Source organism: Hylobates moloch, unplaced genomic scaffold, assembly GCF_009828535.3.
Source record: "Hylobates moloch isolate HMO894 unplaced genomic scaffold, HMol_V3 SCAFFOLD_15, whole genome shotgun sequence".
NCBI classification, from domain to species: Eukaryota; Metazoa; Chordata; class Mammalia; order Primates; family Hylobatidae; genus Hylobates; species Hylobates moloch.
In genome coordinates, this window is record NW_026652290.1 from 68658492 (window position 1) to 68673194 (window position 14703).

At 41.0% G+C, this 14703-nt stretch overlaps 1 protein-coding gene across 6 annotated transcripts in view; it reads right to left on the reverse strand.

Annotated features, from left to right (window-relative positions):
• CCDC85A (coiled-coil domain containing 85A) overlaps positions 1-14703 on the reverse strand; it is a 205348-nt gene that overhangs the window by 134141 nt on the left and 56504 nt on the right. The gene's annotated exons all lie outside the window — the stretch shown is intronic.

Sequence of the window (14703 nt, forward strand, 5' to 3'; positions counted from 1 at the left end):
TCTGCAATGTCTAACACAGTGCTTGGTGAAATACTTGGTTTTTCACATGAATTAATTAATCAATATGACATTATCATACACGACAGATATAGGAATAAATGTCTTATCTCTATTTAATTGTTTCAGGATGGGGTCCACATTTTTGTCCTTGATACCACCGCTACCACCACCACCCCAAGAACAAGGAGACAGCATCAATAACACCCACACAGCATCACCAAAGAAACTGCTGGGAACCCTCCGAGAATGTTAAGATGACTTTATGAACTATGAACAGGAGATAGGTATTAATTTTTTCACATTCATCAAATTTAACAGCCTTTCTCATTTATTCAAATACCTGAACAATTACTCCAGCTAACCCTGCCTGCTAAGAGGGAAAATATATGTAAACCACACATTGAAACACATATATATGTGTATGTGCACATATATGTATATGTGTATATGTGTGTGCATGCACATGTATCTTCCTTAAGAGTAGAGTTGAGGGAAATAAGCAAGGGGATACATAAGTAAATATGGCACTTTCATTTAATACCCAAATGTGCCAATCATGACTCATAACCATCAAAGCCAATGTTTACTCAGATGGGCACAAAACCAATCACACCTGTCCTTTGTCCCAAATCTACATTCTGAGGAAACATTTTATTTAAGCTAGCAGACAATCTCAGCAACTGGCATCACCATTCTTGCATGTTTCCAAGCAGAAACTTAGAAATCATCCTTGACACCTCTTCCTGGTGGTATCTATGGCTTATCCATCAATAAGTCCTATCAGTCTTTGCTCCGAAACATCTCTTGAATCCACTCTCTTCTACACATTGCTACCATCAGCCTTGACTAGGCCACCTCCTCTCCGCTTAGAATATTGCAATAACTTTTTTAACTAGTCTTATCTTATTCACCCTGACCCCTACTCAATCCATTCTCCTCTCTGAGTGATCTCTTTCAAATTCAAATTTAATTCTCCCCTCCCCAACTCAACTGCTTTTAGGATGAGACAAAACCTGTATTATGGCTCAGGAGACCCTACCACATACTGTACTAGGAGCCCTTCTTTTTCCAACCCACTCTGGTCTTCTTGTTCTTTACATGCTTTCTGCTCCCTCCCCCCATGAGATCTCTTGCCTGGAAACTCTTCCCTTGATCTTCACCCTAGCTCCTGTTCTACTCATTCTTCAGCTCTCAGCTCAGGCAATACTTTCCTCAAGAACCTTTTCTAGCCTCTTGTTCTAGACAAAAATCTCTAAAGCAGCTTATGGTGTTAGAAGTTTCAATCACAGTTTATTCTTGATGGGGGTAGGGACTTGAAGAAAACAAGAGGGGGCTTCTGGGTGCTGGTAAAATTCTGTTTCTTAATGTGAGTGAAAGCTACACAGGAGTGTTGAGTTTGTGCAAGTTTGCTGAGCTATACACCTATAATAAGAACAGTCTTCTTCTGTCTGTATATTTTACTTTTTTTGGTTATTTATTTATTTTTTTTTTTTTTTGAGATGGAGTCTTGTTTTGTCACCCAGACTGGAGTGCAGTGGCGTGATCTTGGCTTACTGCAACCTCCACCTCCCCAGTTCAAGTGATTCTCCTGCCTCAGCCTCCCAAGTAGCATAAAAGGCTTTTAAAAATACCGAGGGATGAGTTCATGTCCTTTCCAGGGACGTGGATGAAGCTGGAAACCATCATTCTCAGCAAACTAACACAAGAACAGAAAACCAAACACCACATGTTCTCACTCATAGGTGGGAATTAAGTAATGAGAACACATGGACACAGGGAGGGGAACATCACACACTGGGGCCTGTCAGTTGGCGGTGGGGGCTTGAGGAGGGATAACAGTAGGAGAAATACCTAATGTAGATGACGGGTTGATGGCTGCAGCAAACCACCATGGCATGTGTATACCTATGTAACAAACCTGCACGTTCTGCACATGTATCCCAGAACTTAAAGTATAATAAACTCAAAAAAAAAATACCCAGAGCAGCCTGATCACAGTGCAATTCTCCTTTTACATAGTATGCATTTTCACAGCTGCAATTTTACGTTATTTGATTAATGCCTGACACGCCCCCATGAGAGCCTAAGCTCCACAGAAGCAGGCTGAGTTTCCTTGCCATTGACCGTACAATACCTGGCCTAGTTAAGTACTTAAAAAATAGTTGATGAGGTCAGGCACAGTGGCTCACGCCTATAATCCCAGCACTTTGAGAGGTCGAGGCAGGTGGATCACAAGGTCAGGCATTCGAGACCAGCCTGGCCAACACAGGGAAACCCTGTCTCTACTAAAAATGCAAAAAATTAGCTGGGCATGGTGGTGAGCACCTGTAATCCCAGCTACTCGGGAGGCTGAGGCAGGAGAATTGCTTGAACCTGGGAGGCAGAGGATGCAGTGAGCCGAGATCGAGCCATTGCACTCCAACCCCGGGGACAGTGCGAGTCCATCTCAAAGAAAAAAAAAAAAAAATAGTTGATGATACAGCCAGAGAAACTATGAGGGGATGAAGCCCACAGAGACATAAAAGACTAGGTCAAACTGAATAGCACAGACTATCCAGCAAAAGAAATTAGCCACCTTCTCCCCTGTTACGGGCATTCCACTTGTTTGGGGTTCCCTTCACTTCCAGTGCCCATCCTGGAGTAGTGCAGCAGAGCTTCCTGCTCCTTATCCTAAAAAGACCAAGCCCCATGATGCTCAAGAAGGCAAAAAAAAAAAAATCAATAAAAGGACCAAAGAAGGGACAGTAGGCAAGGAGTCCCAATAATAAGAACAGGAACAGCAAGAAGAGGCAGAGCAGGTAAAGAAGAAGAAAGGAGCTGCCACTGAGACAGCAATGAAGGAAGGAGCAAACAGACCCTGCCACCACCAACACAGACCAAGGGAGGTTAAGCCAAAGGGGAGGTTGCAACATGATACAAACAATATTTATTAATACAGAAGGAAAAAGAAACAGCAGAACCCACAGAAAATAAGCATTTGTAGAAGAAAGTGTCAAGACTAAATAGCAACCAAACTGGCAAGGCCACTATTCCCAGAGGAAAACTCACATGAAACTCACCAACTTTTTCCCAAAGAGCAACCCTTATTTCCCACTCACACGGGCCTGACATTTTCAGATAATATATCCATGTGTTCAACAAATATTCACTAAGTACCCAATATATACCAGGCACTGGGCAAACTTGGGCTCACAAAGGATTTGAGGCCTACAGGAGAAAGCAGAGCCCTCAACAGAGGGCTGCCTTAAGAAAGGTCTAAAGCAACCCATGCCCTTTGTTTACCCAAAGTTTACCAACACATTGTTGCAGTATTATTTATAGGTCCCAGGAGATACCTCTGGGGGAGGAAAGAACTGATGAAACATACAGCACAGACAACATTAGGTAATAAAGTGTCAGACCAGAAACATATAAAATGAATGGAAAACATAGACACACAAAAGACAGAACTAAACTAAAATGGAAAGAAAGGGAATAAATAGAAAGGGACTCGAATGAAAGACAAACAGCAGAGAAGAGAGGTCAGATAGGAGTATTGGGAATATGACAGAAAGAAAAAAAGATGACATTTACAGTAAGAGACCACTGTATCTAAAGTCTTTCAAATGTACTTCTAATATTCCCCAATTTGCTCTAGTTCAATAGATCAACTCTAGCAATGACAAATGATAACTCAATGAACAGAGACTTGATTGTTTATTAACCAAATACCTCAATTTGGGGGAGTGTTTTGATATTTTTTCAAGAAGCACACATTAGCAATTTGAATCACATTGCAATCCTTCCTATAATATATCATTTCTGGAAACTCAGGAGAGAAATTGCCAACCACTGCTTCTCAGGAAACCCAGAATGTCCTGCCCTTGTCTCCTCCTGTACTCCCGACTCTCTCACTCAGCTTCTACCCTAGGAAAGCCGACTACCATACAGATGTCACTAAGCATTTCCTAACTTCTTTCCCCTGACCTGGTTTGTATCATCTTATCCTTGATAGACTAGTACAATATCTTTTTCAACAATGTTCAAGCAGACAGTTTACTTTGTTTTCTCACTTCAAACTAAGAATATTTTCCAAATGTTGCAGAGACACAGGCTTGGGTATGAATGGTAAAACTCCACTATAGTCTCTGTGCCAATTACAGCATAGTGTCCAGGGCACATTTTTATTGCTCATGCTTGGAAAAGCACTCCAACTAGAAATCTTACTATATTTTAAGTGGGCTTACCAAAAATTAAACAGGCACCAAACTCTTAAATGAATTAACATTTGTTTCCAAATGCTTCCTGCTGTCCCCAAATGCCCTTCCCATGCCCTTCACTCTCACAATAACCTCACAGTCCTTGCTTACACGTTTTAGAGAAGCAAAACCTATGAGTACACAGATATCATCTACAAAGCCCCTGCCCGCCCTTCATGGCTGCTGGCACAACTGAAGGCATTTACCGCTTCAAGATCCTCAAAAGCAGAGGCAATGCAAAGAATGAGGCAATGAAGCCATTTAAATATAGCTATGGCAGGGCCTGGCAATGTTACAGCAAATTAAATTTTAATGGGACGCAGAAAATGCTGAACCTCCAGAAAGTTTATCAGAGGAAGGGGCATCTGAAGGACACAAATGCCCCAGGGCCCAGGTGTAGACACAGAGGAATAACTACATGCCAGGACCACTCAAGGTCAAGAATTTGCAAAATATACAGATAACCAGATGGGGGGAGACCAGCCCCTCTGCAAATTTGCTGGCTTTTACTTAGAAGGCAAAGAAAATTGATAAAAGCTACTTCGTGAAGGCTCAGAGAAAACTGATATGTAACAAGGTCAAGTTTCTGTGTCAATGAAAGATGCTGCATATGCAAAGGCAGCTGATCTAAATAAAGCTGCTGACCAATGACCCAGTGACCTCAAAGCTTCCACAGTGTGTCTTCTGAGGCTGTTCTTCAGGGACAGAGTCACATATGGGCCTCGTATGATATTGTTTTCACGTGCTTCTTCAGATTCACTCTACCCTCCTGCTCTGTACTCCAGGAGGCTGCATCAGACCAGCTTCCCTGCCTTCTAGCATCTCACTGGGCATGGCCAATAAGTGTCCCTGGCAAGGGATGGGAGCAAAGAAAAACAGAAAGTAACGGGGGTTTCCTCCTCTTTCCTAAATGCGGTCTGTGGTCTGGCATTGGTGCATCCCTCTGCCTAAGGCAGAGCTCACGTCTGGCGGCCCTGCTCCTATAGTGACAGCCACTTCCTCCCCTTGTTCCAGCAGCTCTGATCTATATGAGTTACAGCAATGGATTGTCCAGACTGCTAGCTTCCCACTGGGCTCAGTCACTGGCGAGCATCTGCAGGATACTAGACAGAAGGAAGAGAGTAAGGTCCTGGTATTTATTCCCAGACTTCCTCCCTCCGGTGTCATCTTGGGCTGCATTCATTCCTTAACTGAAGGTCACAGCCCCACCCTAGCCTTTTCTAGAATCCCACCTGTTCTTGCCAATACAGGCACTTCCCTGATACGATCTTTAGGACAACTATGGTAGCTAAGGGTATGGATTTTGGCATCAGACTATCTGACATGAATTCTCATTTTTTCTAATCAATATCCATACAACGTTGGCCAGTGACCTTCCCTCTTCAGGCTTCCTCACCATAAGGATTCTAATGAAACCCAGTTCAGAGCAGTGTCCTGACAATGAAATCATGTAGGTGGCACTCAGCTCAGCCCTGCCACGTAAAGTGCTTGATAAAAATGAACTTACTATTGTCTCCACTGTTATTTACAATTACCATGCCCTAACTCCTCACTCTGACTTCCACTATTGCCTGAAATTGCTACATTTGTGTTGAGCCTCTGCCTTGTCAGAAGCCACTTGTTAAAACAGAAGCACCCCAGGCAGGCCTGAGTCAATTGCCACAGTGGGAGCCCTAGGATGCCAGGGACTTTGAGTGGAAACTGAGGCCTCCGGAGATAGGCCAGCCACAAGGCAGAGAAGACAACACAGGAAGGGAGGTGGGTAGACACCAAGGGCCTGTCTGCTTCCCTGTCTCTGTGAGGGCAGGCCATACTGGTACAAGGAGCATCTGAGTACACTGCTCCACTTGGCCCCTGGTTACGACACCAGGGCTTCCCCATAACAGAAGTAAGCAAGGCTGGAGACACAAGCAAGGGAGACCGTTCCAGAGCCAGCCAACCCCAGAATACACCTTCCATCCTAAATCTATCATCCTTCCTGCTGGCTGGCAGAATATTCTTCCTCTAGTGCCAATGTTTCTACGGAATATTCAGAGAGCAGAAGCATTTATCACAATGACATAACATTACTTCTAGAAATTGAGACATCTAGAAACAGCCATCTGGGTAATATCACTTATATCCCCCATCACTTTCTGAAATGATCCAGTGAGAGAGAAAGATAAAGTTCTGTGACTCTAAAGCATCCGTACCCCTGACAAGTCTCCCTGCTCCCCATTGCACACTGGAGCATTTTGATAGCACTCTATCTTTTCTCTCTGAATGGCTTGGGCCTCTCTAAATAGCTTATAGTACCAGCAAAAGATTGGCCCCAATTCCAATATCCTCAAATTTTCCACTTGTTTATTTGAATCAATGTATTCTTTTCTTTGTCCTGTGATCTAAAGGAGAGAATTAAACAAGGCTGTATTTTATAAAATTGTATTAGAAGGAACAATATATCATCTATCTTCTGTGTCCCTCACATCCCCTATGATACCTTTTTATAGGTTTATGTTTTTTCATGGCCTAGTCTTTTCCATTTCACACTTTCATCAAAGCACAAAGGAGCCACTTTTATCAGTTGCCTTCAAAATAAGACACAGTTTGGAAACACTCAAACGAAACACTTCAACTTTAAACAAGGTGGCTTCAAGGACCACATTTTGCTCTGTGAGCTCCTATTGCATTAAAAGCCTAAATGGTCTCAATGAGCTAAAGGAGGAAAACCCTCCAGTTACTTTAAGATTGCAGAAGAACCTCCTACAAAAAGTACCAGTTGCATGATGTACACAGGGGAAAAATTGCAGAAGGAAAATATATCTTTCAAGTGTTTCTTCTTTCTCCCAGGAATAAAAAAAAGACCCATGTCTGCAATCTAGATAAGTATTAAAATAAACTTTAAATTTCGCTGTATTCACTATCACTGGATATGAGAGGGTTACTATTACTCTTCTCAAGCAACATATTTTCATTGCAACCCAATATCAAAAGAGCCCTAGTGACCACTGTGTTCTGGTTACCTTCAAATTACACTACTAATGTGCGGCAATCACTTTCTTTACACATATCCAGGACAGTCTTGGTTCCTGGGCAGAACCTGCACTATAGCATAACCACATTTTGAGAGGACATGATTTAGAGTGCAGCACATCTGAATCTTCATAATAAAAATATCATTGAGTGAAAATCTTATGAATTTTCATAGAAAAATGTTGAAAATTATAATAATCACAACTCCTTCAAGGACTTCACACATACTTGGATTGTAAGGATGATTGGAATGAACTGTCCTTTCTCAAAATAAATATATTTTCAAACCATGAAGCCAGAAGTAAAAAGTCCTGAAACCATCAACCTCTGAAACCGGGTAGAAATCTATCCAACAAATGAAATTTTAGCTTTTTTTTTTTTTTTTTTAAAGAAAAGATCAATAAAAGAAATCTGTGCACTGGAAAATAAGATGTTCAAACCTAAGCTAATTATAAACATATAGGTCAACGAAATATAATTGAGAGTCAGAAATAAAACCTCTCATTTATGGTCATATGATTTTCAACAACAGTGTCAAGGCAATTCAATGGAGAAAGGACAGTCTTTTCAACAAATGGTGCCAGAACAACTGGATATCCACAAAAAAAGAACCAAGTTGGAATTCTACCTCATACCATATACAAAAGTTAACTCAAAATGGACCAAAGATCTTAAAAGTGGCAGGTAAAACTATAAAATTTTTAGAAGAAAACATAGGCATAAATCTTCATGACTTTGGATTATGCGGGGGTTTTTTTTTTTAGATATGACACCAAAAGCATAAGCAAATAAAAACTGGATTTCACCAAAAAATGTTTTTATGTTTCAAAGGACATTATCAAGAATGTAATAAGACAACCCACAGAATGACAAAATGTATTTGCAAGTCATATTTGATAAGCAACTTGTATCTAGATTATATTAAGAACTTCTATAACTCAAAACAATAGAGACAAATAACTTGGGCCAGGCGTGGTGGCCCACTCCTATAATCCCAGCACTTTGGGAGGCTGAGGCAGGTGGATCACCTGAGGTCAAGAGTTCAAGACCTGCCTGACCAACATGGTGAAACCCTGTATCCACTAAATACAAAATATTAGCCAGGTGTGGTGGCGCATGCCTGTAATACCAGCTACTTGGGAGGCTGAGGCAGGAGAATCACTTGAACCCGGGAGGTGGAGGTTGCAGTGAGCCAAATAACTTGTCTTAGTATGTTTTCAGCTGCTATAACAGAATACCTGAGACTGGGTAACTTATAAAGAATAAAAATGTATTTCTCCCAGTTCTGGAAACTGGGAAGTTCAAGATCAAGGAGATGGCATTTGGTATGGTGAAGGCCTTCTTGATACATCCACACATGGCAGAAGGGTAAGCTGCCCAAATGCTATATGAAGCCTCTTTTATAAGGGCCTTAATAGCCTCATGGCTATTAAGAGGTCTCACCTCTTAGAGACCCCACCTCCTAATACCATCATATTGGCAACACTTGAATTTTGGGAAAGACGTATTCAAACCATAGCACAACCCAATTTAAAAATGGGCAGGAAGAGAAAGGCAGAGCAAATGGCCAGATAGAAGCCTCCACCAGTGGTCCCCCTTGCAGAACACCAAATGTGACAACTATCTATGCAAAAAAGCAACTTCATAAGAACCAAAAATCAGGTAAGCAATCACAGTAGCTGGTTTTAACTTAATATCACTGAAAGAGGCACTGAAGAAGATAGGAAAGATAGTCTTGAATTGCTGAGGCCACCCCCTCCTCCATCCCCTGGCAGAGGCCGTGTGGCATGAGGAGGGAATCTGTGGCCTTGTGGGAGGGAGAGCAGGCAACTGCGGGATTTTGGAATTCAGCGCTGCCAACACTGGGCAGAACTCAGCTGGTGCTCATAGAGGGAGCATTTAGACCAGCCCTGGAAAGAAGGGAATCACCCATCCCAGCTGGTGGAACTTGAGTTTCAGCAAGCCTCACCACTGCAGGCTAAAGTGCTGTGGGATTCTAAATAAACTTGAAAGGCTGTCTAAACCACAAGGACTGCAACTCCTGGGCATGTCCTAGTGCTGTGCTGGGCTCACAGCCAGTGAACTTGTGGGGCACATGACCTAGTGAGACACCAGTCAGGGTGGCAAAGGGAGTGCTTCTGTCACCCCCTCTACAAGCACAGGCAGCACAGCTTGCAGCTCCAAAAGAGACCGCTTCCTTCTGCTTGAGGAGAGGAGAAGGAAGAGTAAACAGGACTTTGTTCTGAAAGTTGGATACCAGCTCAGCCACAGTAGAACAAGGAATCAGGCAGAGTTGTGAGGCCCCCATTCCAGGCCCTAGCTTTCAGATAACATCTCTAGACACACCCTTGGCCAGAAGGGAGCCCACTGCTTGAAAGGAAAGACTCAATCCTGGCAGGATTCATCACTTGCTGACTAAAGAAGCCCTTGGGCCCTGAATAATTAGCAGCAGTAACCAAGTAATACATACTGTGGGGCTTGGGTGAGACTCAGATGTGCTGGCTTCAAATGTGACCCAGCATATTCACAGCATATTCAGACCGCAGAGAGCCTCCTTGTGCTTGAGAAAGGAAAGGGAAAAACAGAGGAGACTGTGTCTTACAGCCTAGGTACCAGCTTATCCACAGTAGTGGAGAGGACCCAACAGTCTCTTAGGGTCCCCGGTTCCAGGCTTTGGCTTTTGGATGGCACTTCTGTACCTACGCTGGGTCAGAAGAGAGCCTAAGTCCCTGAAGGGAGAGTCCCAGGCCTAGAAGCATTCAGCACAAGTTGACTGAAAAGCACTTGTACCTTAAGTGAATTGTCAATGGTACCCTGGCAGTACTTCCCATGGGCCTGCAGTGGTGGTAGGCATAGGCAGTGATTCCTCTGCTGGCACAAGGGAAGGGAAGAATGGGAAAAACTTTGTCCTGTGGTTTCAGGGTCAGTTTAGCTGCAGAATAGAGCACCAAGTAGATTTCTATGGTTTCCAACTCCAGGCCGCGGCTCCTAGACATCTCTGAACCTGCCTGGAGCCCAAGGGAATTTTCTGCCCTAAAGAGAAAGACACAAGAGTGGCTGGATTTACCACCTGCTGATTGTAGAGCCCTAGTGTCTTGAGTGAACATAGGCAGTAGACAGGTAGTGGTTATAGTTGGCCTTAGGCAAGACCCAGTGCTGTGCTGGTTTTAGTAAAGAAAGAAAGAGAGAGAGACTCTATTTGTTGGAGACAAAGTAAGGAAGGAGAACAAAGATCTTGCCTCGTAATCCATAGAATTATTTTAGAACTTACCCAAGACTTCCAAGGCAATACCTCTATGAGTCTGCAAGAACTATGGTGTCACTGGGCTTGGGGTGTCCCCTAATGCAGACACAGCTGCAGTGACCAAAATCACAATACCAAGGTCTCTTCAAATACCTGGAAAGCCTTCCTAAGAAGGGTAGGTGCAAACAAGTCCAGACTGTGAAGACTACAGTAAATATCTTCTCTTCAATGCCAAGATGTCGAACATCTACAAACATCAGGATCCTACAGGAAAACGTGACCTCACTGAACAAACTAAATAAGGAACCAGGGGCCAAGCCTGGAGAGATAAAGATATGTGACCTTTCAGACACAGAATTCAAAATGGCTGTTTTCAGAAAGCTCAAAAAACTTCAAGATAACACAGAAAGGTAATTCAAAATTCTATCAGATAAATTTAACAAAGAAATTGAGATAAATAAAAAGAATCAAGCAGAAATTCTGGAATTGAAAAATGCAACTGACATACTGAAGAATGCATCAGAGTGTCTTAATAGCAGAATTGATCAAGGAGTGGAAAGAACTAGCAAGCTGGAAGACAGACTATTTGAAAACACACAGAAGAGATAAAAGAAAAAAAGAAAAAAAAATGAAGCACTCCTACAACATCTAGAAAATAGCTTCAAAAGGGCAAACCTAAGAGTTACTGGCTTTAAAGAGGAGGTACGGAAAGAAACAGGGGTAGAAAGTTTATTCAAAGGGTTAATAACAGAGAACTTCTCAAACATAGACAAGGATATCAATATTCAAGCACAAGAAGGTTATAGAACACCAAGCAGATTTAACCCAAAGAAGATTACTTCAAGGCATTTAATAACTAAATACCCAAAAATCACATATGAAGAAAAGATCCTAAAAGCATCAAGAGAAAAAAAAAAACAACATAGAAAGGACAGTCTTTTCAATAAATTGTGCTGGGAAACCTGGATATCCATTTGCAGAAGAATAAAACTAGACCCCAATCTTTCACCATTTTCAAAAATCAAATCAAAATGAATTAAAGACTTAAGTCTAATACCTCAAACTATAAAATTAGTAACAGAAGACATTGAAGGAATTCTCCAGGACACTGGACTGGCAAAAATTTCTTGACAAATACCCCGAAAGCAGAGGTACCCAAAGCAAAAATGGACAAATCAGATAACCTCAAGTTAAAAAGCTTCTGCACGGGTGAGTGAAACAATCAACAAAATGAAGAGACAATCTGTAGAATGGGAGAAAATATTTGCAAACTACCTACCTGATATAGTTTGGATATTTGTCCCCACTCAAATTTTATGTTGAATTGTAATTACCAGTGTTGGAGGTGGGGACTTGGTGGGAGGTGTTTGGCTCATGGGGCAGATCCCTCATGAATTGCTTAGGCCATTCCCTTAGTGAAAAGTGAAATCTCATTCTGATTTCACATGAGATCTGGTTGTTTAAAAGTGTGGAGCATCTCCCCCCACAACTTTCTCTCTTTCTTGCTCCATTCTCACCATGTGATGTGCCTACTCCCCCTTTGCCTTCTGCCATGATTGTAAGCCTCCTGAGGCCTCTGAGGAAACCAAGCAGACGCCAGCACAATGCTTCCTGTAAAGCCTGCAGAACCAAGAGCCAATTAAACTTCTCTTTTTTATAAATTACCCAGTCTCAGGTATTTATAGCAATGCAAGAATGGCCTAATACACTATCTGAACAAGGGATTAATAACAAGACTATATAAGGAGCTCAAACAACTCTATAGGGAAAAAATGTAATAATCCAATTAAAAACTGACAAAAAATCTGAATAGATATTTCACAAAAGAAAACATACAATTGGAAAATAGGCATATGAAAAGGTGCTCAACATCGCTGATCATCAGAGAAATGCAAATAAAAACTACAATGAAATATCATCTCACTCTAGTTAAAATGGCTTTTATCCAAAAGACATGCAATAACAAAGGCTGGCAAGGATGTGGAGAAAAGGGAACCCTTGTATACTATTGGTGGGAATGTAAATTAGTTCAAACACTATGGAGAACAGTTTGGAGGTTCCTCAAAATAACTAAAAATAGAGGTACCTTATGATCCAGCAATTCCACTGCTAGGCATATACCCAAAAGAAAGGAAATCAGTATATCAAAGAGATATCTGCAATCCTATGTTTAATGCAGTACTATTCACACCAGCCAAGATTTTGAAACAACCTAAGTGTCCACCAACAGATAAATGGAAGAAGAAAATGTGGTATATATACCATGGAGTACTATTCAGCCATTACAAAGAATGAGATCTTGTCATTTGCAAGAACACAGATGGAATTGGAGGTCACTATGCTAAGCAAAATAAGCCAGGCACAGAAAGACAAACTGCACATTCTCACTTATTTGTGGGAGCTAAAAATTAAAACAATTGAAATCATGGAGATAGAAAACAGAACAATGGGTATCAGAGGCCTAGAAAGGTAATGGGGGATGTGGTGGGGGGGGAATTGGGGATGGTTAATGGGCACAAGAAAATGGAAAGAATGACTAAGATCTAGTATTTGACAGCACAACACGGCAACTATAGTCAATAATAATTTAATTGAATATTTTTTAAAAACTTAAAAGAGTATAATTGGATTGTTTGTAACACAAAGGATAAATGCTTTTAAGTGATGGGTACTCCATTTATCCTGATGTGATCATGTGATTATTACAAATTGTATGTTTGTATCAAAATATGCCATGTATATATATATCTCCCACAAAATAAAAATAAAAAATGGCCAAAGGGTTTGAATAGACATTTCTCCAAACAACATATGCAAATGGTTAATAAGACATAATAAAATGTTTCTTAGTTATTAGAGAAATTCAAATCAAAACCACAATGAGGTACCACCTATGATCCAGACAGATAATAGCAAATGTTGGCAAGAATATGGAGAAATTGAAACCCTCATATATTATTAGTAGGAATGTAAAATGGTGCATCCAATTTGGAAAAGCTTATCAGTTCTTCAAAAAGTACTGCATGATGCAGCAATTCCACTCCCAAGAGAATTTAAAACAAAAGTTCACACAAACACTTGTACACAATGTTTATAGTGGCATTACTCATAATAGCAAAAGAAAAAAAATGGAAAGAACTAAATTTTTCATCAATTGATGAATGGTATATTATCCATGCATTTGCCTATTATTTAGCCCTAAAAATAAAATATTGACAGCGACATCAGTGAACCTTAAAAACATCATGCTAAGTTCGCTAAGTAGGAGTTGCAGGCACAAAAGGCCCACATAATATTGCACGAGTCCATTTGTATGATATGTCCAGAATAGGCAAATCCACAGAGACAGAAAGTGTTACTGGTGGAGGGTACTGACTACAAGTCATCCAGGCTCTTGGCATTTTGAACAAAGAATTGGACAAAACACACAAAGAATGAAGAATGAATGAAGAATGAAGCGAAAAATGAAATAATGAAAGCACTTATTTACTGAAACAAAAGTACACTCCACAGAGTGAGAGCAGGCTCGAGCAGGTGGCTCAAGAGTGCTAGTTGCAGAATTTTCTGGGGTTTAAATACCCTCTAGAGGTTTCCCATTAGTTACTCAGTTATACCCTATGTAAATGAAGACTCAGCCAGCGGCCAATCTGATTGATCACAGGAGGCTGAATCAGAGGCTGAAGTGAAGTTATAAAGTTATACCCTATGCAAATGAAGACTTAAAAGTAGATAAGTGGGTTGCTGGGAACTGAAGGAAGGGGAAACGGAGCAACTACTAATGGGTATGATGTTTCTTTTTGGGATGATGAAAATGTACTGAAATTAAATAGTGGTGATCATTGTACAACTCTGTGAATATACTTAAAACCACTTAATTGTAAAGGGTGAATTTTAGGATACGTGCATTACATCCCAATTATACCCCAAGTTTGAAAAAAAATTCAAACTTGGGAGGTATACAGATCTTTAAAGTATGTAAATCTTGGTAAAACTCAAGCAATTCCATTATAAACTTACCATGAAACATATATAAATATATAAAATGACAAGTTGAAAAAAAGATCTTAAGTTATAATGAGCCCTAAAACTATGATTTCAGAAGCCTTTCAAGGGAACTCTCCAACAAAATTATCACATCATCTCTCCAGTAACTGCCACTGGAAGGATCTGGAAAATATCCTCACTGAATGAGGGCAGAACATGCCTTTT